Source organism: Canis lupus, chromosome 28, assembly GCF_003254725.2.
Source record: "Canis lupus dingo isolate Sandy chromosome 28, ASM325472v2, whole genome shotgun sequence".
NCBI classification, from domain to species: Eukaryota; Metazoa; Chordata; class Mammalia; order Carnivora; family Canidae; genus Canis; species Canis lupus.
In genome coordinates, this window is record NC_064270.1 from 37,819,798 (window position 1) to 37,843,408 (window position 23,611).

At 50.8% G+C, this 23,611-nt stretch overlaps 1 long non-coding RNA gene across 1 annotated transcript; it reads left to right on the forward strand.

Annotated features, from left to right (window-relative positions):
• Nucleotides 1–252: 252 nt before the first annotated feature.
• On the forward strand, nt 253–15,637 carry LOC112672508 (uncharacterized). The gene is made up of 5 exons (XR_003144325.3): nt 253–384; nt 1,519–1,757; nt 5,764–5,831; nt 6,439–7,355; nt 7,759–15,637. It is a non-coding gene; the product is annotated as an uncharacterized LOC112672508 (long non-coding RNA).
• Nucleotides 15,638–23,611: the final 7,974 nt, after the last annotated feature.

The window sequence follows — 23,611 nt, forward strand, 5'->3', positions numbered from 1 at the left end:
GCCTGGGTTTCCGCTCGTCTGGATAGAGTAGATCTCTCCGTTAACGTCACCAAATGGTACAACCAGGCAGAGTTCAAAAGAAGTCCCAGGCTTGCGCTCTGTGCCATGTTTTTGTCATCACTGGAGAGTCTCCTGGAGGTTGTCTCTCCAACATCCTTGTAAACCAACTTCTGTAACCGAGGATGCTGATGTTGAGTGATGCATGGGAGTGGGGGAGAAGGCTCCAGAATATTCTGGGGTTCCATTTATGGATGAGGAGCTGGCCTCACTAGCTTAGACAATGAGGGCACATCTTCCTTGTGCCAACAGATAAAAGCCACTGTGATCTGAGTCCTATTCACAACGGGCAGAGGTGACATCTGATCCTCAAGCTTCATCCAACAGGTAACTCCTTTTACCTGGAGGCTCTGTCTCCAAAAGATGGTGCCATGAAGGTAACTAGTAGTGTGAGGGTTGATGGGACCACCATTATGCTGGATAAATACCGAACATCAAGTGTGCATGCCGGAGGAGCTCCGAGGGACACAGAGTGTTTCATCCTAGCTTTCCAAATAGCCTCGGAGAATAGTTCAAACATTCTGCCTACAAGGCCGTTTTGAGGCAAGAGATAGCCCTGGGGATCTTGTCATGGCCACACTGAGACAGCAGCCTCCACCCTCGTAGGACCCAGTTCAGGAGCCTGGAGTGGATTCCTCAGCTCCCTTGTCACCTCATGGCATCACCCCCTTGCCTGCTGACATCAGATGTCAAAATACTAGAAAGCTGCCAGTCGCTTTTGACTCTTCATGTCTCTTCAGCCATTTGAGATCAGCCATCTCTTTGCATCACCTGTTATAAATTCCAGTTTGTTTTACCTTAAGGAAGTTCTTTGTCAGCCCTGTAAGATGGCAAGTTCTTGAGACGATGACCTTCCTTTCATGTCGACCCAACCACCCCAATGCTTCTGCCAATTCCTGGCACAGTAAGTCTCATGTTAGCTTTGACTTCTTAGAAAACAGTCGAGGCAAGGCTTGAGCGTGTGCCAACATCTTACTGAAAGGCGACTCACCAGGGCAGTGAGAGTGAAGGAAGGAGGGTGGGAAGCAAATGCGAGGTGATGTGTCACCTCCCTGGCCCTGCTTTGCCATAAACTCCAAGCTACCCAACCACAGCTTGGCAGATGCACTCTCTCAGACTAATGAGATGTCACCAGATGGACTGTATAGAAAAACCATGCCCAGAGTAGTGTCTGCTGCAGGGAGTGATGCAGAGGGACTTGCCCTGCCTCCCATTTGTCAAAGTACTCCCAACATGGAGCCAAGCCCCCCTCACACCTGAGTGTCATTACCAGGGGAACCCTTCACAGCATGATCCAAAGCCCATCTGCCTAGGCAGGACTGGAGCTCAGACACCTAAGACTAGGTGCTTAAGCCCACAGTGACCTGTGTTTAAATACTGATTATTGTGGGCTCTTCTATGACTGCACTGATATGACAGGGAAAGAGACCTCATCATCAACATGATCATCATTTCCGCCAGGTTGACCAAAAGACAGTCCCAGAAAACAACTCTGCACCCTCAAGAGCATGAGCCTGAGCCTTTCACCGTGCAAGACGAATGACCCTCACTTTGATACTTGGTGCCACCTCTAACAAAAAAAAATTACAATAATATGACCGTGATTCACTTCCAGGAAGTAATTTGGATATGTGCCGATGAGGAATGTCTGCCAGCCTGCAGTGCATTTGTCTTTCTTCTGCCCACCACAGCAAATTCAGGTCAGATAATTAGCACTTGTCTTTGTGCCTTATGCTTTCTGAATTTCTGCAGCACCATGAGTAGGAGGTAAAAGTTCTGAAACCTTCCATGAGGTTGTTGTTGCTATGGAAACCACTCCCTTGGAATTCTCATACTTATTCCCAGTTGGTGAGCAGGAGATGTTCCAAACCAAATACTGAAAGAGTTCTGAAAGCCAGGCAGAAGACGGGAGGGCACGGGGAGTTTGGGGAAGTCCCCAGAAGGTGACAGTAAGGATAAAGGAGTCAAGGAGGATGAGGATATAACCTTCCATCTGCTTCTGTCTGGTGAAGAAACCAGGACCCCACATACCTGTCCTTGTAATGTGCCAGCCCATTGGGAGCCCCTTGCCCAGCCCTACCGTGGCAATATGAGCCTGCGTCTGTATAATGCTCACAGAGCTGGACTGACCCCTTACTATCACCTTCCTTCTCAACTAACCAGCGGCTTGACCTTGGGTGAGCCGTGCCCTCTTTCTGGGCCTCCTTGCCTGCATCTCTATAAACGAAGGCTTCCAGCTGGCTACGACCCAAGGCCTCTCCCTCTGCTCTAGGGAATTATGATGCTTTTAACTGGGGTCTTCTGGGCTACGGTCTTCTCCTAGAGTGAACCAAACTAAGATCTCTAATTAATTTAGGCTTGAAGGTGCCTCATCTGTAGAAAGGTCCTTGTAGGAGTGACAGCACCAGATCTTTCTGCCCAGGGAGTTGGTCATCATGACCGACTTCAGTTAGCTTCAATAGAAATCTTTATCAGTAAATTTTCTGTTTGTTTTCAAGTCATTTCCAATAATATTGTGAAGAAAAAGCACAGTGGATGGAGATGAGACTATTTCAGTTTTTATAACTAGCTTGAGAGGGGAGGTCTGATGAGTATGAGTACTCACTCCTTCAGATGAGGAGACAGAGGGTCAGAGACGTCAAACGGTCGGGAGCCATAAGGATAGGACATGTTTGAGGCATTCCATCCTCTCATTCTGCCCGGTGCCAGCCTCTGGTGCAACATTCTCTCAAGAGGAAAAAATGCTTACCCAGTTGTTAGGCACCCGAACTCACTGCTAGGGGAAGCTTATGGATTTGAACTTGAACCTTGGCCCTTCTTGGCTTGTGGGTAATATTTTGTAGCAATGGATTGTTGCCCCAAGGAGACATGAATGTGTGTTAAATGTTGAAGATACATTCTTGCTAGGTCAAACTTAAAAAGAAAGTCTTTAAATCCCAGGGTGAGGGAATCCCTGGGTGGCTCAGTGGTTTAGCGCCTGCCTTTGGCCCAGGGCATGACCCTGGAGTCCCAGGATCGAGTCCCACATCGGAGTCCCAGCATGGAGCCTGCTTCTCCCTCTGCCTGTGTCTCTGCCTCTCTCTCTGTCTCTGTGTCTCTCATGAATAAATAAATAAAATCTTAAACAAAGAAAAGAAAAAAGAAATGAATCCCAGGGTGAATGGCAGTCTATGGTAAAGAATAAAGATGGAAGATGACAAGGAGTGGGAACAGAGGAGGCTGGCCCAGTTGCTTCACCCACCTGCAAATCCTCTAGGAGGAAAGGGAGATCCAGGAGGAGATGTTGACTTAGAGCCCCTTTGACCCTGGGGGTGTGGGTGAGGGTCATGGGGGGGGTCCTGAGTCCTCCCTCAAAGGAGTGCGGGTGGCCTTTTGCATCCCTTCTTTCACTCAGGTGCACCCAAAAATTTTTAAGAGGGAAAAGGATGATGGTTTGTACATGAAAAGCTATTTCTCCTTGAGCAGTTAAAAGTCGAATTTCCAAAATTTCAATGTATGCATGTGTGGGAGGCGCCGGGATGGGAGAGAAGGGACGGAGTTGGCTGCAGGGTTTACAGGAAAGCAGTGGGGGCCCTAAAATATGCATATGCTGAGTACTAATTTGGGCGCATTTTCCCTGAATTTAAGGGAACTTATACTATGGTTGTGCCAGACTATATACAACAAATGTCTCAGGCTATTTGGTTTTTGTTTCTGATTTTTTGAGTTCTAACTGGTTCAAACATATTAGGGAACAAAGCATCCATATTTTAAGACTGATTTATGAATATATCCTGCTACAAACCAATTTAGAATTCAGTCGCCTCCATTCCACGCTGAATTAAAATACTGACATCTGCCAGGAGCAATCGGTCGAGATGAGTTTGAGGTTTGGTTGTTTTGTTTTGCTTTGTTTTAAAATACAGTACAAAATGATTTTAAGTGAAATTCCCAGGAATATAATTCGGGGCAAAGACAATCGAATGCTTAATGAACTCTATTCCCGAGCCTGCTATTTTTATTCCCGTTCGGCTTCTCTGCTTCCACGTCCCCGCGCAGCCCGCGGTGGTGGCGCGGCGGCGACAGAGGCTGAGCCCGGGCCCGGGCCTTGCAGCTTCAGGAGGAGGGCGGCTTCCAGAGAGAGGGCTGCAGCTCGAGGGGCACCCCCCACCCCCACCGCCCGGAGGCTCTGCTGGGCTGGCACGGGGACCTAGGCGGAGACAACTGCCACCTCCTTGGCAGGTTGCTAATAAACATTCACAGCAGGAAGGAGGCCCTATCTGGAGCCTGGAAGCCTGTTTATAAGAAACTCTCATGAAGTCATCAGGGTCAAAGTTGATCTTCCTGTTATTAAACTTGGCTGAGAAGGTTCCTGTGGACTTTGGCAGCAAGTCAACATTCTTCATTTAAATGGAGTTGGAGGAAAACAAGGTAAGGGAGCACCTTCGTGAAGCCCCGGGCAGCAAGGATGCTCAGATGCCGGGGTTGGGGGGCAGGGCCCCCCCCTCTCCCTGGGAGGTGCTCTCTCCCGAGATGCCTTCACCAGGTCAGCTTCCACACAGCGGTCGGGCACCTGGACCCTGAGGTCACTGGGAGGCTGCCCGGCGGGTCACCGGGCGCGTGTCCCTGAGCTGACGGTGACACAGCCTTGGCCCCAGTCTCGGGGACCGCGGGTGCAGGGTGGTCGGCAGCATCTTGTCCTCGTCTCCGGGCTGTGCCGCCCACCAGCCGGCAGCCCCGGGACTGAGGGGTCATAAATCCCCCTTCCCCCCCTGCTGGCTTCTTTCCCAGGAGAGTCTCCGGGTGCCTCGCTTGGCACCGGTGGGCCGCGCGACTGCCAGAGGCCTGGTCCTGGGAGCACGCACCAGCCCCACGGCTCTGCTCTCCAGGCCAAGGGGGCTGTGTGGGTTCTAGCGAAGTCGCCTTCCCCCCGCCGTGAAACCCCAGAGACATTTACCATCCGGCCTTCGGGGGAGGCTTTCGATGACACGATCGCCACGGGAAGCACCAGGCTGGTGTGCGCGTCGCCGGAGGCGCTGCCCTGGGCCCTTCTCCTGGGCCCTCCTTCCCTTCACCATGCTGAAAAGGCATTTCTTAAATTCTTAATGTTTTATTTTATTTTTTAAAATTTTTATTTATTTATTCATGAGAGACAGAGAGAGAGAAAGAGGCAGAGGGAGAAGCAGGCTCCATGCAGGGAGCCCGACGTGAGACTCGATCCCGGGTCTCCAGGATCAGAACCTGGGCTGAAGGCGGCACTAAACCGCTGAGCCACCCAGGCTGCCCTCTTAATGTTTGAGACACACTGTGGTCCCAGGGCTGGATTGTAGCGTCTGCGAGGAGGAGGGTCTGGCCCGGCCCTCACCTCTGGCTGCACCTCCTCCAGGATCTGTGAGCGCACACACCCCGCTCCCGTGTTTGTACAGCTGCCCGGGCTTCCCCATTTGTTCTTATAAGTCCCGGCAGTAAGTAGAGGCTGACTAGTCCCATTTCTCAGGTGAGGAAGTGGAGGTTAAGGCCACTGTATGCAGCTCTGCAGCTTGGCAGCAGGGGCCAGAGCTTGGGAGCCCGACTGCTCCACCGTGGGGCTGCCTGCCAGCCCGAGGTCACAGTCGCCAATGCGCTATCAGGGGATGCCCTGGGACAGGGCATCGCTGACTGGGGAGCCCGGGGCACGGAGATCTTCTATGCAATCTAAAGTCTTTCTTTATTCCCTTTTCCTTTCAGGATCATCTTGCCTTTAAGTCCTCAAGAAACCTCCAGCCAAGTAGGCCGAACACTGTGTCCTCACGCTGGTGCGTCTCCAGGGCTGGTGCACGCATATCGGCACCTGCATCCGCAGGAAGTGCAATGGTGGGAGGTCTGGGGTTGGGGGGAGAAGGATGGGAGGTGTCGGCACGCCGGGACCCCTGGAAATCCTGAGGGAGGGAGCCAGACGGCACGGAATTTGGGGTGGACAGCTGGCGACCCTTGGGTGACCTTGGTCCGACTTGGCAGTTAGAACTTCACGCTCTGGACCCCCCTCTGGGCAGCGGGGAACCACCGGTGATGCGGTAGTTGCACTTTCAGATTTGCGCCTGGGGACCCTCGCTCTGGCAGAGGGAGGGGAGAAACCAGGTGCAGCAGCAGGGAAAGGCCCAGAAGGAAGAGAAAACCCAGTAAGAAAATGGCAAGTCACTGAAGCAAGGGCCGCAGGCCTGGGCAGGAGGCCTGATCCAAGAAGTCTCAGAGGAAGAGCCCTGGAGAGATCTCTGGCTTGGGGGACGTGGGGCCCACGCTCTCCGCAGCCTGGAGAGCAGAGTCTGGGAGGACTGGGCTCTCCCAGGATACACTGGGGCTAGTGGGAAAGAGTCACAGGCGGGGCCTTTGGTCCTGACGGTGGCCCCCGCACATCTGAGGCAGGTGGTGGCGGACACCTGCACCCGGAGGCCGGGACCGGACAGGGTCTCACTCAAGACGAGGCAGTGGCGGCTCCCGTGGAGGGGGGTGAAGAAGGGGAGAAGGGGGAACCCGGGGGCGTGTGTGAGGCCGAGGAGGTGAGCAGAGCCCGGGGAGGGGGCGCTGGTGCGGGCAGGGGTCAGAGGAGCCACGGAAGCGCCTACGTCTTCCTTTCTCCCGAAGGGCAGGCAAGCCACGCACCCCAGCATCACTCTGCAGCCTGCAGCGGCCTGGGGCTCACGCGGCCGTGAGGGGGGCGCCCTGGGGCTGCTGGTCACCCCCCGCCTCGCCTTCTGTGTGGCAGCCCCCAGGTGGCCCTGTGAGCGAGGCACCGAGCAGGAACGCTTCCCGGGGCGCAGCCTGGGGCCCGTGGGCTCCCCGGGAGGAGGGAGGACGGCCGGGGGGGCTGCGTCCTGCGTGACACCTGCCCCTGGGCCTGCAAGAGGGGCCTCCCGCCGGCCAGCACATGTCAGAGGAGTCTTCCGGGCACCCCCCCACGACCACAGACGTGCTGCCAGGAAAATGTCAGTGGGCGACAGCGCTCCTGCCAACCGGCGCTCCGCTTCTGAAGCCGCTGCCAGCCCAGGCGGTTTGCCTCCTGGACGAAGGCGCCGTCCGGGGGGTATGCGGGTGGCCAGGGCCGCAGTGTGATGACAGGACGCACCTGTGGGGAAGGGGAAGGCACGCGAGTGACTCGCAAGGACACCACGGGAGAGGAGGCCGGGCGTCGAAGGAATAGGCGGTGGCACAGGTTTGGATTCGTCCAAGTGCCCTGTGATGCCAGCAGCCTAGGCCACCTGCCCCTGGGAGCGCTGTATCCTCCCCGACACCTGCACCAGCCAACCACCCCCGCTGCACCACTTCCAGCCCCTCCCCTGCAGGTTAGAGACCAGGCCCTCCCTGACCACCTCCTCCCTCCAGGGCGAGGGTAGCAGGGCTTCCTCCAGCCTGGCCCTTCCCTGAGTCCTCTGTTCCTCCACCGCTCGGACCCCGGTTGTCCTGCCCGGGGTGGAGCCCAGAGGGCTGCAGAGGGCACGTGGCTTCCCGCAAGTGCTGAGGATACAGGTTGGGTTTATTTTTCTTTATTTTTTTAAAATTTTTATTTATCTATGATAGTCATACAGAGAGAGAGAGGCAGAGACATAGGCAGAGGGAGAAGCAGGCTCCATGCACCGGGAGCCCGACTTGGGATTTGATCCCGGGTCTCCAGGATCGCGCCCTGGGCCAAAGGCAGGCGCCAAACCTGCTGCGTCACCCAGGGATCCCGGGTTTATTTTTCTTTAGGCAGTGGAAAAGCAAAAACCAAGACCCACTGTCCAGTCTGAACAGTCAAACCATCTTCTGGAGTATTTGGCAGAAATTATTTTCTCAGGCATCAGATAAGAAATAAGCAGGAGAGACCAATACTTCATTCAGTTCATGATGATTCTTACGGCAGAAAGAAATCAGCACGAAATAAAAGTGACAGTGGCTAAAACGTGTATGGTGAAGCTGTCAGAAATATTGAAATCTTTTGGCAGACCCAAGTCTGTAAAAGCGATCTAGAAAATACTGAAACTGAAAAATATGATGACGGCAAATAGAAAGTGTACACTGGCAAAAGCTAAAGTTAGTAATATATATATGTATATATATATATAAATTTGCACAAAAATACTGATCTGTGAACCCTCACTGCAAATTTGACTTGAGAGAGAATTCATCTTGGTGAAAATAATTTTGCTGAATAATTCCTTGCCCAACTTTCCGTACAACAGCTAAATATTTCCGTTGTTCCTATTTTTGTTTTAAACGGATCTAACCAGCTTTGTTCCCAGAAGTACTTTCTCCTCCAAAACTCAATGTTGATATGATTCTGTGTCAAATATTTGCATTTATAAAATGTCATCCGAGTGTTTAGAGAATGGAAAGTACGAGGACACAACAACAGAATCAAAGTATGGTAAACTAACTTCTAGTTCCAGTCAAGATGGAATAGACAGGCTTCCCCCCCGCCCGACCCCTCCAGTAAGTACAGCTAAAATCCACAGACATGACATGTAAAATAAGCATATGACTCAATGGTGTAAAGAGCAACGAGACTGGCTGGAACTGCGCCTGGAGAGGCAGCACAGTGGTGCGGGTCCCGGGTCCTTCCTTTATTTCCTGTCCGTACTGAGTGAGGCACTGGACAGCTGTGCAGCCCTGACATCCTCACAGACACACACCAAAAATAAAACAAAACCCAAAGGCCGAAGAAAAGCTTTTCTTCTCCAGCCAAAGGACCAGGAAAGGAGTAACCTTTGACATTACGGTCAATCATGGATGACCGTGATAAAAAAATTTTGTTAAATTCGACCTCATCAAAATTTAAAATTCTAAACCCACGGCAGACTCTCTTAAGGGGACCAAAAATCAAGATGCAGACAGGGAGAAAGTCTTTGCGAAACGTACCTGGCCAAGCTCTCAAAGAAAGAATGCTCCAAACTCAACCGTCAAAAGCGCAGATAATTCAATCAGAAAATGGACAAAGGGCCGATAGTTCAGGACAGAGGATGTGTATGTGTGGGTGGCAAATAAGCACATTAAAATATGTTCAACATCATCACACATTTGGGCAACGCAAATTACACCCACGGCGAGGAATTCCCGCACGTCTCCGGGAATGGCGAAAAGTAAAAATTTCGCCGATTACCCGATGCGCTCGTGGCTGCCGAGAAACTAGATCTCTTATTCGTTCCTGTGGGAAATGCAGACGTACACAGGTTCTGGAAAACAGCGAGGCAGTTTTTTAAAAATCTGAGCCTACTGGATGACCCAGTAATCACATTCCTGACCATGTAGCCCAGACAAATGAGCACTCTGTCCACACACGAGTCTGGACGTGGAGGGTTCACAGCCAGATACTGAGACAACCCAAACGTCCCCCAGGGGGTGAGCGGTCAGACTCACTGGCGTCCACCCATATCCACGCACGCAGGAACTTCCACGGCTCTCCCGGGCGGAGCGCAGGGTGAGAGAAGCCAACCTCCCCAGGTTATGTGCGTTAGGATCCCACTCCTAACGGAGGGATGGAGAACACACTAGGGTGCGGGGAAGGGAGCGGGGCGTGCACCTCCCTACAAAGTGACGGCGCAGAGGAGATCTTGCTAGACGTGGAGCAGTTCAGTGCTTGACTGCGGCAGTCACACCAACCCGCACATGTGGAAGATTGCCCAGACCTACACACACATAAGTGCACATAAGACAAAAATCTAAATAAGGTCTGAGGCCTGTACCCAAGTTCACTTTCCGGTTTTGCCTGTCATTACCCCGTAAGCTGTTGCCTTTGGCGAAAACTGGGTGAAGCGAACACGGCATCGCTTGCATGATCTTTGCAACTTTTGGAGAATGGATCATCGGGTCAGAATGGATAGCTAAATGCAATGCTGTGGACCCGTACATGCCGGGTCTTGAGCCGTCATGCTTGCTCCTGGCTCAAAATTTCTCTGACCTGACCCCATCCTGGCTCATGCCCCAACCCAACCTTGATCATTAGTAAGGAGTGGACTTACATTGATAATATTTGCTGTTTCTCAATCTTTGCAAATGCTTCAAATCCCTGTGGTTTTGAATATGCCATTTTCTTCGTTTGAAGAGCACTGATGGCCCTTCTCAGGTAGGATGTCAGCTTCATTCTTTGGAAATTCAGTTCCAAACTCATTCTTCTGGTGCACCCATTTTAATGAGAATTAAACACATCAATTAAATATCATTAACATATGAATCAAGTATTAATAAGGATTCAGTGACTATATATTTGGGTCTATTACAATCTACAGCTGTCCCGTGTCACATGGCATAGGCTACAACCGAATCACAATTCCCCTCGTAGAGCCATATTTTTGACGGTGAAGGGGAGAACGTGTCACCCCTAAATATGCCTCTTTGGTCCAAGGATTATTTTGAACTGATTATTTTGAGAAACTGTAGGTACAGGAGGAGCTCTGAAATGGAGCCCTTTTTATTTTTTTTTAAAGATTTTATTTATTCATGAGAGACACAGAGAGAGAGAGAGAGAGAGAGAGAGAGAGGCAGAGACACAGGCAGAGGGAGAAGCAGGCCCCATGCAGGGAGCCCGATGTGGGACTTGATCCCGGGTCTCCAGGATCAGGCCCTGGGCCGAAGGTGGTGCTAAACCGCTGAGCCACCGGGGCTGCCCTGGAGCCCTTTTTATAAGGGAAATTCATATTAAAAATCTCCATGTGTTTCTCCCTCTCCACACGCAAAAGAGGAAGATGACTTAATCACAAGAAACCCTTGTCCAAGGAGAGGGTGCCAGGCTTGAATCTGCATCACGGCTCTCCGCTGTCAGGGCCCCACCCACGTCCCCCCACCCCACTCCCACCATCCCCCTATTGTCATCAACTGGGGGTGGTGTGCCAGGTGGAGGTGTGAGCCACCTTGGAGAGGTCCACTCTGGTTCCTGGCACCTCCCGTGTCTCCATAGACGTAGATGCATTAATGAAGCTCTCCTTGTTTTTCTCTTGTTGCCTGTCTTTGTGGCAAATGTCCTCAGCTGAAACCTCAGAAGGGTAGAGGGAAAATATGGGCAATTGGTTCAGAGGAGAGAGAAATGTCCAAGAATCTCAGTACTTTTGGTCATGTGACCAACCTGAGAGCTCATGAGTGTGTGTACGTACATGTGTGCACACACACACCCCCACGCATGTATGCCCTATTGGCTGTATATTTTTGTGTGTATCGTAACATGACGCAGGTGTACATGATCCATATTTGTGTATTGCGTACCTACATATGTATGCGCACACGCACACGCAGAAGCCATCATTTGGCCACAGCACCTGAAATGCTGATGGAGCATCTTCCGGCGACACAGCCTCTGTCTCTCTCCTGGTGATTGTCACAGCTTCCTCGGGAACCACTCTTCCGCCCCAGAGTCAGAGGTGGGGGTGAGTGTGCCGTGCCAGGGCCACCTGCTCCCGATGTCCCTCAGCCAAGGCCTTGCTGGCAGTCCACCCCAAGCAGACTCGTGCTGCCTGTCAGGGCAGAACTACCCGCAAAGGACACTGTTGGACCCCAGGCCCAAATTCCTTCCTTCTTTCTGTGGATTTTGCATCTGCTGCTCCGATTCCCAGCCTCTCACCACAGCTGAGGGGAGGCAGTTTGTCCCCTCAGCATGGCACCAGCTCATGCTCTCTGCCCAACCCTCTCCAGCCCGGTGGCTTGGCCACCCTTGAGCTTCCCCAGGGACACCAATGGTGGGCCACCACCCACAGCACCGGGGTCTGCGCAGCTCCACAGGGGCCTCACCTCAGTGGGCAGCAATCCCCACCTTGGAGAAGCAGAGGGGAGAGGACCCACAGAACAGCAACAGCTCTTTCCGGGGCAACTCTTCTCCCAGAGCCGAATCTCTGAATTCCAACCCGATATCCTTAATCTGGCTGGAGTATCCCAGATGGGTGGGCTCTGCTCTTAGCCACATCCTTCATGAGTTCTGTACATGGTGATCGGTCACATACTCACTTGGATATTTTAAGTCTACGAGATTGAAGCTAAAGGGAGAAAGTGTCCATTTAATATCTTATTAATAACCTTTAGCAAATCAATATTTACCAAGTGACCTTTATAAGTAAACTCCCATGTTTCTGAGGCCTCAAAGTCCCTTCCACCTTGGGCATCTAGAACATTCTACACCAACCACTGACCATATGGTCCCTGAACCAGGTTCAAAGCAGCCACTGTCAGCCTAGAGCACTAGCTCACATGCCCTGTGACCAGCCCTGTGACCACATGAAGCTTTGCTGGCCTGCGACGCCTGGTCTTGCAGAGGTTTTGACGGGCAGACAATCCTTAGGCCCCTTCTCTTTCTAGATAGGATGTAGAGGTTCATGCAGGTAGAGGGAGTTGGCAGATTGCTCTCTTGACAGAACCTGAAGTAAGCTTTTGGACTGGGGCTCCTCGGCGGGTCCTCTGTTCTGAGTAAGCATGTGTTCCCAGCTCGCAGTTGGATGGCCTGTTCCAGGATCACTCTGCTCCCGAGGTATAGTTGGTGCATGTGTGGTGTTTGTACTTCATCTTCCTTTGACCTTGGTGCTCCTTTCCAACTGTTTCAATAGCTTCGGTAGGCTTGGTTATAGAATTAGAACTTTTTAAAGACAGGGCAGCAAAATTTTATAAACTGGCAATGTCTAAAATGTCAAGTGTAATCACAAGAATTCCATTATTTCCGCTGTAGAGCTGAAGGGAAAGTTGAATATTACATCCAATCATTTTCATCCTCTGTGTTGATTTGCTTATTTCGCAAAAGGTGCTCTGGAGGCTCCAAGTTGTGAGGAGAGGTATGACCCAGCCTGTAGTACCCTGGGCCAGCACTGGCCTCGGATGCCTGGGGGTGGTACCACTGGGTGGCGGCAGCTTGGGAGCATGGCTCTGGAATGGCCCACGTGGACGCATACTTCAGACTCAACCTACAGGGAGTCAGGCCATTCCAAATGTTTCATAACTGACCTGCTCCCGGTGAGATATTTTAAAAACTTGGATTTCAGGCAGTTGTCAAAACCTGGCAGAGCAGTGACCCTCCACAGCCCCGAGCAAACCCTGGAATCCCACTCTGCCCAGAATGGATGGATTCTGATTCTATCCAGCATGGAGTGGTGGAGCGGCCAAGGACTCAGAGTTGAACTGGACCAGACTTTGCTCTGAGAAGCTGATGGTGATCTGGAAGGAGAAACAAAGACCAGCAGAAAACGGAAGCCCGGCCTGAAGTTATCATCACACGACAACATAGTGATTAATTAGCTAGGAGTGCACAGCCCCCTGGACGGGCATGTGCAGTGAGAGGGAGACTGGAGAGATCTCTTGGCAGGTCTTGAGAGATCTGGGCAGCCGTAGGGATATCGTCTAACCCCATGGAAGCTCTCTTTCCTTGGCTGTAAAATGGATACATGGTGATTCCACCATCACCTCCCACGCCTTAGGTGAGGATTGACTGTGATTCTGTGTACGTGCCCAGACCACAGCTTGGTGCCCTGCAGCAGGTCCCTGAGTGTCTGTGACACCACAGAGGAACTGCATGGGATTGGAAAAGCCGATCCCCTTGGCTGGTCTCAGTCACGGACCTCCAGCCTGAGGAAAGGCAAAGCAATGGGTGAACAGTGTCCAGGGGCCTGGTGGTCTCAGACAGCAGAGGATGTAGGAACAGGGTCATTAATGAGGATGACTGTCAGTCCCGTGTGGAACCAGATACATCCTCATTCCTAAAAATGCCAAGTTATGTGTTAAATCATTTGGGGACATCTTGATTTCTGTATTTCTATATTTGTCTCTATCTATCTATCTATCTATCTATCCATCCATCCAACTATTATCATCTCTCTACCCATCTGTTCATCTATCTATCCATTTATCTATCTTTCATCTATCCATCCATCATCTCTGCCTTCCTCCTCTTTTTCTCCCTGTTGGCCAGTTCCTCTCTATCTCCTCCATCTCCAGGCCCCAACACCAGACTGACTGAATCAGAATTTCTGGAGTGGAGCCTGGAAATGTGCATTTCTTCAATGTCCTTTGGTAGACACTTAGGGGATTATCTGTCTTATGGGAAAGGCCCCTCCCACATCCACTTGAATGGCTACCATAGAACCATGGCCACAGCAGGTTGGTCCAGGCTGTGTGTCTCTCCGCAGCCAATCAGACCCCTTCTGGGAACTTGTCATCCAGGAAAGAGAAGCCAATCCCTTAACACTGTGCGAAGCTGTTAGCCAGCTGTTGGAAGCCATGTTTCCTCTCCATCAACAGAGACAAAGGAGGCTGACACACTCACAGCATGAAGGATGAGCGTAGATGACAGACGGAGACAGTCTCCAGGGTTCCAGGTATGCAAGAGTCCCAGCCACATCTCTGCTCTGGGGTCCCCAGAGCTCTCACAACCAGCACCCTGCTGGCTTCAGCTGCCTGGGTGGGGTTTTGCCAATTGCAGATGAAGAGCTTCTAGTCAGTTCCAATCCTGAGCCTCCTTTGGGAATCACCTCCAGGGAGAATTTTTCCAGATATCTTCCATCAGATCCTTGAAAAACACTCTTTGCAATTAGTCGTATTACCTTCAAAATCCTTGAGATGGTTTAGTCTTGTGATCTGTAAACTAATTTCTTCTCTGTAGCTGACTGTAGTTTAGAAAGAGATTTTCATGGGTTCCATGGGTAGATGTTAGAGAAGGAGGGGGGAAGGAGGGAAGGAAGGAAGGAAGGAAGGAAGGAAGGAAGGAAGGAAGGAAGGAAGGAAGGAAGGAAGGAAGGAAGGAAGGAAGGAAGGAGAAAAAAGGAAGAAAGCAAGCAAGTAAACGAATAGCAGATAGTCTAACGTAGGCCGGTCTAGTTCAAGCCCTGGCTCTATCCTCCACCCCGACCACATCAATTTGTAGATGAGGAAACAGAGGCCTCACGGGGCAGACACACCAGCAGCTTGACAACATCAGACTGGATGTAGTGGTGTGAAAAAACCAGAGCTCAGACTTCTTTGTTCTAGAATAGCCGCCTCCACGTCAAGGGTCAAGATGATTCAATGGGCTACAGGAAGAAAATATTAGAAATTCTATTTATAAGTTTTGAATCTTAGACTTTCTGAGTCTTATCTTATGTTCTAAAATATATATCATACAGAAAAAAATATATATATACACTCATGCACCCATCCTGGGAACAGTATCTCACTGACAGAAGTGTGATCAAAGAGTTAGGTGACCAATACCACCTCCTCATCCTAGCTGGGTGAGTTTGAAAGCACTCTTACACCTGCCCCACGTTTATCACACCTGTGCTGGGCCTCACGCACGCCCATCTGCAGATGGTTCTGTCTGCAAGCGTCCTGTCTGGCCCAGCCCAAAATTGGACTGATTACCACCCGGCCAAAGAGCCCTGTTAGCAGAGCCAGCTTGTCACTACTTAAGGAAAGCTAAAAAACTAAGGCATTGGGGGCGCCTGGGGGGCTCAGTGGTTGAGCATCTGCCTTCAGCTCAGGCCGTGATCCCGGGGTCCTGGGATTGAGTCCTGCATCGGGGTCCCCGCAGGGAGCCTGATTTTCCCTCTGCCTGTGTCTCTGCCTCTCTCTGTGTGTGTCTCTCATGAATAAATAAATAAAATCTGAAAAAAAAAGAAAAAAAGAGGAAAGCATTGAAGTCCACAAAGTAAAGATGTTTGGGTTCTGAGAGATTTGCTTTTATGTTTCAGAACAAAAACGAGGGTGCTCGGGAACCCTTCTTTATTCCAGGCCTGGAAGTCAGAAGCGGCAGTCCGGTGGGGTGCCTGGCTGTGCTTGGGCAGCTGTGACCGCCAGACCTCAGGGTGCATCCCATCCGTGGAGGTGACCGGACACCTAGAACTCCTGGCCCTGGCACCAGCCTGCACCGTGCCCTGTGTACTTCCCCAGCCGGGGCACCAGGACTCAGCTTCCCAAGTTCACAGGACAAGGCCTAGTTAGCATTTCAGTGTTGATTTTAACCGGGCATTTTAAGTGCCCCCGTGGGGGTTCCTGTTTGCATCTCAGACCCAGCCCCTTGCTGCTGTGGTTCTGGGGGTGGCCTGGTCTGTGGCATGTGGCTTCGTTTAGAGCCTGGGTCCTCCTGACCGGCACAGCGTTGGCCCTGGGTCCTTGCACCGAGTTTCATATTGTTAATAAACATGTTTCCAGTGACCCTGCTCCCTGATATCTGGCATATTAACAAGTAAGTGCTGCTAGGGGAATAGAAACCAGAATTATACCATCAGAAATCATATCGGGGGGGGGGGGATCCTTTGCCTCTTGCAATTGCAGGCTGGCTTTTTTTACTGTAATAAAAAACAGAAGCCATGAGGAGTTCCTCCCTCCCTGGCACTGAGGAAGGGGGGGCGTCTCCTCAGTCACAGGAGCTCACCTCTGGAGTGAAAACGTTCAGGATCGGGGAAGCTTTTGTTTGTTTGAATTCTGGAAGCAAATTCAAACTGTATTTTCTGACAAGGAAGAAAGAAAGGATCATAGGACATGAAAGACTGAAAAAGAACTTGTATTCCAGGCACAGATTAGAACAACGACAACGACAACAATACAGACACAAAGCCCAAAATGACACCTTGTACAAAGTCAGAGGTTTTGGATTTTGCATGTGATAAAGAGAGTGCAAGCCCCCCTCCCCCCCCCCCCCCCCCCCCCCGCCGGCCCCTTTGTGTGAGAGACTTCCCTTGTCAGACTTTCCACTGGTGTCATTTTAAAGCCTGGGTCCGTGTGCACGTTTTAGGAGGATCATCCAGGTCTTAGAGACATGGCATCTACTAACTCAGTCGCATTCATTGCATTATGCACGTGAGATGGCTCAACCTGGCAAGGTCACGTCATCTCTCCTGAACAAAGGCCAATTTTTCACTAACCAGAGCCACCGGAGGCCAGACTTCAGATCTTCTGGTTTAAACTCCTGTTTATTTGGGTATGGCACCAAACGAAGCAATCTCTTTATGTTCCAGCATTTCTGGAAAACCAGCTGTTCTAAATTTGGTTTAAAACATTTGTTAAAGTCACCAATAAATGAGGGAGAAGGAACCAGGCTGGCTTTGCAATAGGAAAAAGCTCTCAAGTTTCCTTAAACAAGACAGGCCTTCCCTCTAGATCGGTTTTATATTTGAGGTTGTCTTTGGGGGATTGTTTCCATCCAGGCATGGGGGGGGAGGGTTTTTCCAGCCTGCATCCTCCTCGAGCAAGCCCAGCTAACCTGATGCTTAGGAGCCAGGGCTGTTTGCAGCAGGCCTGGGGACCCAGGTTGGCTGAGCCCTCGGAGGGAGGCACCAGAGGAGCTCAGGGGCCCCCGGCCAGCTGGGTGGCACAAATGGAACTGTCAGGGACCCGACTCGTGGGCACAGGTCCTGAGGTTCGAGAGCATTCCCACAGAGAGCGTGACCAAGCAGGTCCTCAATGGGCAGCAGTGGGAACAGAAATTTTCAAACGAGGAACACTTCCAACACTGTAGTGAGATCCTTTGTCCAGATAAAAACTCTGGCCTCTGCCTGGACTCAGCAGGCCCCTCTCCCTCGGAGACCCCGAGGCCCCGCCGATGACTCTCAGAGAGGCCGGGCCCACGGCTCCATCCACGGGGAGCCCGGCCCTGAACACCCCAACCAGGAAATGGGGCGTCAACAAGCGAATGTACCCTGTGCACGATCCTTGCATTCCTGGACCCTCCTTCATCTCAGAATAGGGAGAGAATCACAGCATTTCTGCAAACAGTAGAGAATAGGATCGAAACAGGGCCCCAGAAATAAAGTTTCCGAGTGATGGCACCTTCTTTTTCCTGCAAGCAGAATACACATCCTAAGGACTCAGGACTCCCTGTGAGAAACCGCCTGTAATTCTTCATGGACGCGTTGCCCAGAGCCCCCACTCCTCCCCACGTCTCGCCCGGGGTTGCCCTTGCTCCCTCTGCAGCCTGCCACCCCCTCCCTCGGATAGAGCCCAGATGGGTCCAATGTTTCAGACGTTCTGATCTGCTTTGACCCCAGCACCCTGGTCTGACAGATGGCACTGACCTCTCCCAGGACAGCCCTCGTCTCTCCACCTGGACTGTGAGCCCCGGGGCCCCGGTGCGTCCTGCTGGAACCGGGCCAGGAGGTCTGCCCGTGTGCCAATCACAAGTGGGTGTGGATTAGTGGACACTACCGGGAAATGCTTTGCCAAACCCCACATCAGAAGTCACAGGAGTGAAAATTTTTCACAGGGCATTATACTCTGTCACGGTGAAATGACGTTTTCCAACATCCAGAGAGGTGTGTAAAGTGAATGCTGAACGCAAACCAGAACCATATTGTAGCCCTCTTGACATTTCCAAAATAGTGACCAATAAAAGTTGCTATTTATGCGTGCCCTACTGGTGACACTATTAAATCTTTTGGCTGCACTGTTCGGGGAAGGTTACAGGCTGAAAGCAGTGTGAATTGGAACCGTGTCTAAGTTGGAATTTTATCTGGCACCATTTGGCTTAGACTTGGACTGCTAACCTTCAGGTTTAGCCATACTGCAATGATTCAATAGAGGGCTCACTGCTGTGTGGCATTTTTAAAAAGTGTGCACAAAAAAAAAAAAAAAAAGCCAGAGAGAGAGGAAGAAAAGCTTGGGCACGCTGCCCACACATATATTTTGTTTGGAAAGAACCATTCTCCCAACTTGGAGGATAAAAAGAGATCTAATTTATTAGCATTTCAAAAATCGTCGTGGCCACAGAATGGGTAAACAGGGCGATCATGATTAATCTAAATTGAAAAGGCACATTTTGTTTATTAGAGCCCTCAACTATCCAAGCTACATTTTTTGTAATAGTTCTGATCTTTTTTTTCCTCCTTACCCTTCAGAAGTGACAGAGAAAAATCTATTTCTTGGCTGAAGTAATCTCAGATAAATTAATATCATTTTTCATATAAATTTGTTTGGGGAAACTTGAAACTATAGCATAACCTACTGATTTCATTATTTGAATTAAGTTTAAGAAATCCTACAGCTGTCTGCTGTCAACATTTAAACCTAGTGTCCACTTTCAGCTGGGCACTTAATATACATTTCACCTGGTGGCTCAATAATGTTTTAATGCAAAAGTACATACGCGTGAAACAGGCCCGGAGCTCCTCTGAAGCTTAATAGCAGCAGAAGAGCTAACAATTAGCAGTTTTGTTTTCCGGGGCTTGAAAGTTTTTCCTGGGCTGTTTCCAAAAATTGTGTTCCCCATTTTTGACCTTTTTGGAGTTTGGAATCAATGAACCACATTGCCTTCCCTAGGAGTGTCAAGCGCGGAATAAAAAATTGCATCACATCATTTTTCATCGTGGCCAGATGAGGTCTGAGTGGAGGAACAAGGAACAGGATAGAGAGAACATCTGAAAAATTGGCTCTGCGAGCTGGAATGTGATTCTGCTCAAAGGGGCCACTTTTTTTTCCCCTTTCTTTCCAGAACAGGCAGGTTGTAGACAGATCTGGGTCTTAGCCTGCCACCCCAAGGGCCCCAATGTCAAGAAATAGTGATAGAACACCACTCATTTATGCAACATCTGTAACACATATAGCAAATTATTAATAGCTCAATATGCCAATCTGCCACTGTGCATTTTTGACATCGTAGGGGCCAGGAGCACGGAAGTTTTGCAGCTCAGAAATGAAAACGGTGCTCTGGATAAAAATTAAACACAGGTGCTTTGAGTCTGCGTCCGTGAAAGGGAACATCACTGACTGTGTTGGACACATCGTGCCCGCGCTTCTAGCTCGACGCAAAGGTTAATAGAGCTAATCTGCTGTGGACACGGGCATCGGCATTATTTATACCATGTTGTGTCACTTAATGCTAATGTCTATGATGCTGACAGTGCTGTGAAGAGCCAATTATGCCTCTTGCAGCAATGGAGGGTACTGCAGAGGACCAGGGAGTAGAGGCCTTTTGCTTACAAAGAAAACAAAACCGAAGCCACGGCACAGATCAAAGCCCATGGCAAGTGGGAGCTGCTTGACATTCACCACATGCCACGTCCCCCTCCTTATTAGCCACCACTCTGAGTTTTGGAGATAGAAACCCCCTCCTTCCACCGCAAACCTTCACCCTGGTTTTTTTTTTTTTTCCTTTCCTTTCTTTCTTTTTTTTTAAATTTTTTTTAATTTTTATTTATTTATGATAGTCACAGAGAGAGAGAGAGGCAGAGACACAGGCAGAGGGAGAAGCAGGCTCCATGCACCGGAAGCCCGATGTGGGATTCAATCCCGGGTCTCCAGGATCGCGCCCTGGGCCAAAGGCAGGCGCTAAACCGCTGCGCCACCCAGGGATCCCTCCTTTCTTTCTTTTTTGAACCGACAACAGAATCTTGTGTTCATTGCTTACAAATTAACACACAGCAAGTATCCTTGTTGTTGTTGAGTTTTTTTTTGTTTTTTTTTTTTTTCCCTAGAATATCACCATTTGAAATTCTCAACTGTCTGCGTCCCGAATCCCTGCAGCGGAATGCAGGCAGCCCTTGTTTAGAGAATGTGTTGCTCGGCGTCCGCAGTCGTGCATCCTGAGCTCTCTGCCGCGATATGAAAGCTATTTACCCCCAGTTTCAAGTCAACCTCTGAGGCACTGCTCCCAGGAACTCGGGGCCCGGAAAGTGAGGACGGTGGAATTAACCCAGGACAGCCTCAGCCCGGCCCCCAGCCTCCACTCGCCGACGGGGATACGCCCAACACCTGCCCGCAAACCGTTACTGGGCGAGGCAGAAAGCGATGTCAGGGGAGGCCACGTGCCTCCAAACCCAGCTGTAAGAGGGCAGATGGCAACTAGTCACATCTGTTTCTTTTATGTCTTTTGTCCTTGTTGCCTAGTGTACCCTCCTGCCTGGTGGTCATTGCAATCTGTCATGGGGGCGAGGGGTGGTGGAGAAGCAGAGCTGGTCATTTCCAGGTCCGGGCATGCAGGTGAGGATGAGGCCTCCAGGCAAGAGCTCTGCCCGCAGGACAACCGTGGGGTCAGGGTGTCCACCAGAGCTTTCCGCTACCCCCTAGCAGCCTATCCAAACTGAGCGTGAGGGACTGCGCCTGAGTGGAGGGCGGTGGCCACCTGCACCTGTCGGTGTCGCCCATCTCCGATGGGAGGCGATGCATCAAAAGGAGAGCAGAAGGAAACCTTGCCTCTTGCCAGTCCTGAGGGTCAGATGGGAGACGAGGCAGCAAAAGCGCCTCGGGAACGTCTCTGTCTTAATCACTGAGAAGCTCAGGGGCCTCACTGGAGGGAGGGATCTTGCTTGGTTTAAGCTACTAGAGCAAAAATAGCACAGACTGGGTGGCTTATCAAACAGAAATGCATGTCTCACGGTTCTAGAGCTGGAAAGTCCAAGGTCTAGATGCCGGCAGATTTGGTGTCTAGTGAGGACCCCTTCCGGGTTCACGGGCACCTGTCCTCTCACTGTGTCCTTACATGGTGGAAGTCACTGGAGCCTTTCTCTTTGATAAGGGCACTAATCCCATTCATGAGACCTCCACCCTCACGACCGTATCGCCTCCCAAGGATCTCAACTACTCATGCCAACCCACTGGGGATGGAGTCTCCACGTTTGAACTGGGGGGAATAAATAAGGATCAGTCTGTTGCAGAAAGGGCTCCTGTTCTGGGACAAAGCAGGGCAAGCCCTGGGGCCAGGACCTGCTCAGCACCAGCAGGAGCCAAGTGAGGCCACACCAGCAGACTCAGGCGAGTCACGGGGACGGCCATGGTGTTCCGCAGGCCACACGGGCCTCTGGGTGGTGGTGACGGCCGCGAATCCTCTGCATCACACCCCCCTGCAGACCCTGAGTGGAGGGGAGAGGAGGACGGAGGACGGGAGGGCAGCCTTGGGGAGATTGACCCTTCTTCTCCAGGGCCCCGTGAACTCCCCTAAGGAGCTCCTTTAAACCACTGGGACTGAATTAGCTTAAAACTGGCCGGGTAATTTAGCTACTAATCAATGCGTGAGGGGTGGTGAGCGGAACCGCATTACTTACAAAGAAAAGGAATTTTGTTTCTTCTCACAGGATTTGTAATGCGTCAGATTCCAGGAAAGCCTCATAGTCGAGCAAACTCTGTTGCAAACTCTTGTTCATCTACTTCCTTCCTGACCATATAGAAACACCGGTCTCGAGAGGATTCTCTTCGGAAAAGTGCCAGAATTCGTAAAATGTGTGTGTGTGGGGGGGGGTACCCGAGTTCTCTGCGCTGATGACCGGAGGTCGGGGGGCTCCTCTCTGCAGCCGGAGCTGCAAGGAGATGGGCATTTCATCCAAATGCACCTTCAAAACAGCCGTGTGCCGGGCTCTGTGATAGTTTTGGCAAAAAGTGAAAGCACTCTTGAGAAGACCACAGGCTGGGGGGAGACAGAAGCACCAAAGCGGAGGCTCGGCGGCAGCGGGCTGACCCCGTAAGACAGGGCTTTTCGTACATTCAGGGGAGAGAATTCCATTTATTGGCATCTTCTGTAGCATGACTTGGATTTATTGCATATGTAAATAAATGTATATTTATAGAAATACATTATTACTTTATTTCGAGATTATTACTGGAATTTCCTTTGCACTATTTCTTCCGTTTCAAGACATATATACATACCCATATATATGCATGTATATAAGCATGTGCAAATGCACATTTACATTGTTGTTTCTTTTTCTTCCTTTATTTGTGCTGCTTTGATCAAGTTACTGGCCATCCCTGCTCCAGCTGATAATTTGGACATTGCTCTGCATTTGTATCTCACTACTGGTCACCTTCTGTGCCGGGCATCTTGCACTTGCCCCCAGCCTGTCTCCATCCCTGTGCCCTGCGTCTGGGGGCTGAACTGGCTGGACCACAGCTGCACCCCACTTCTTTGCTCCGGGGCTCCTGGTGAGCTCTGGGCAAGGAGGGCAATGGCTGGAAACTGGAAATCGGAGAGGAGAGTGTGTATCCTCAGCGCATGGGCTCCACACTTTCCACCTGCAGCTGCCCAAAGGCAGTTTGAGTCCTTTGAGGAAAGACCTCAGCTCCGGCCAGGAAGCTCCCTCCATACGTTGGAGACTCTGTTCTCCCAGGTCCGTGTTTGGCTCTGTGTCCTGCTAACCCGGTTCCCTCGTCCCTCACGTCCGGACCCGGTTGCTGCTTGGGAGTTACCGCTCCCTGGGGCACCGCAATATCCCTGCTTGTCCCTTATCGGACATTTCTCAAAGTTCCCCTTTTGAGTATGCCCTCTGCTTCCTGCTGAGACTGGCTGAGAATCCTCCCCTTCTTTGGAAACCATCGCCAGACAAATATTTCTCTAAAACGATGTGAAAACAAATTCTACATCCTTCCCCCAAAGATATTCTATTCCTCCATTTCTTCTGTGACCCTTCGATTGCTTCCTCTACCCTCTCCTCCCCAGATGAGGCCCTGGGAAAGACTTATTTCCCCCTTTCACAGCTCCCACTGGCTCCTAGGTTTGCTGGGTAATTTATTACTTTATTTCGAGATTATTATTAGAATTTTCTTTGCACTATGTCTCTTCTGTTTCAAGAAGCTCATGCGTCTCCAGACAATCCCCCATCACTCATTTAGATTTAACCACATGGTACAAGATGCGTCTGGCAGCTTCCTCTCTTTCTTCATCATTTCCCACCTTCCAATCTCTGTTCTGATCCAT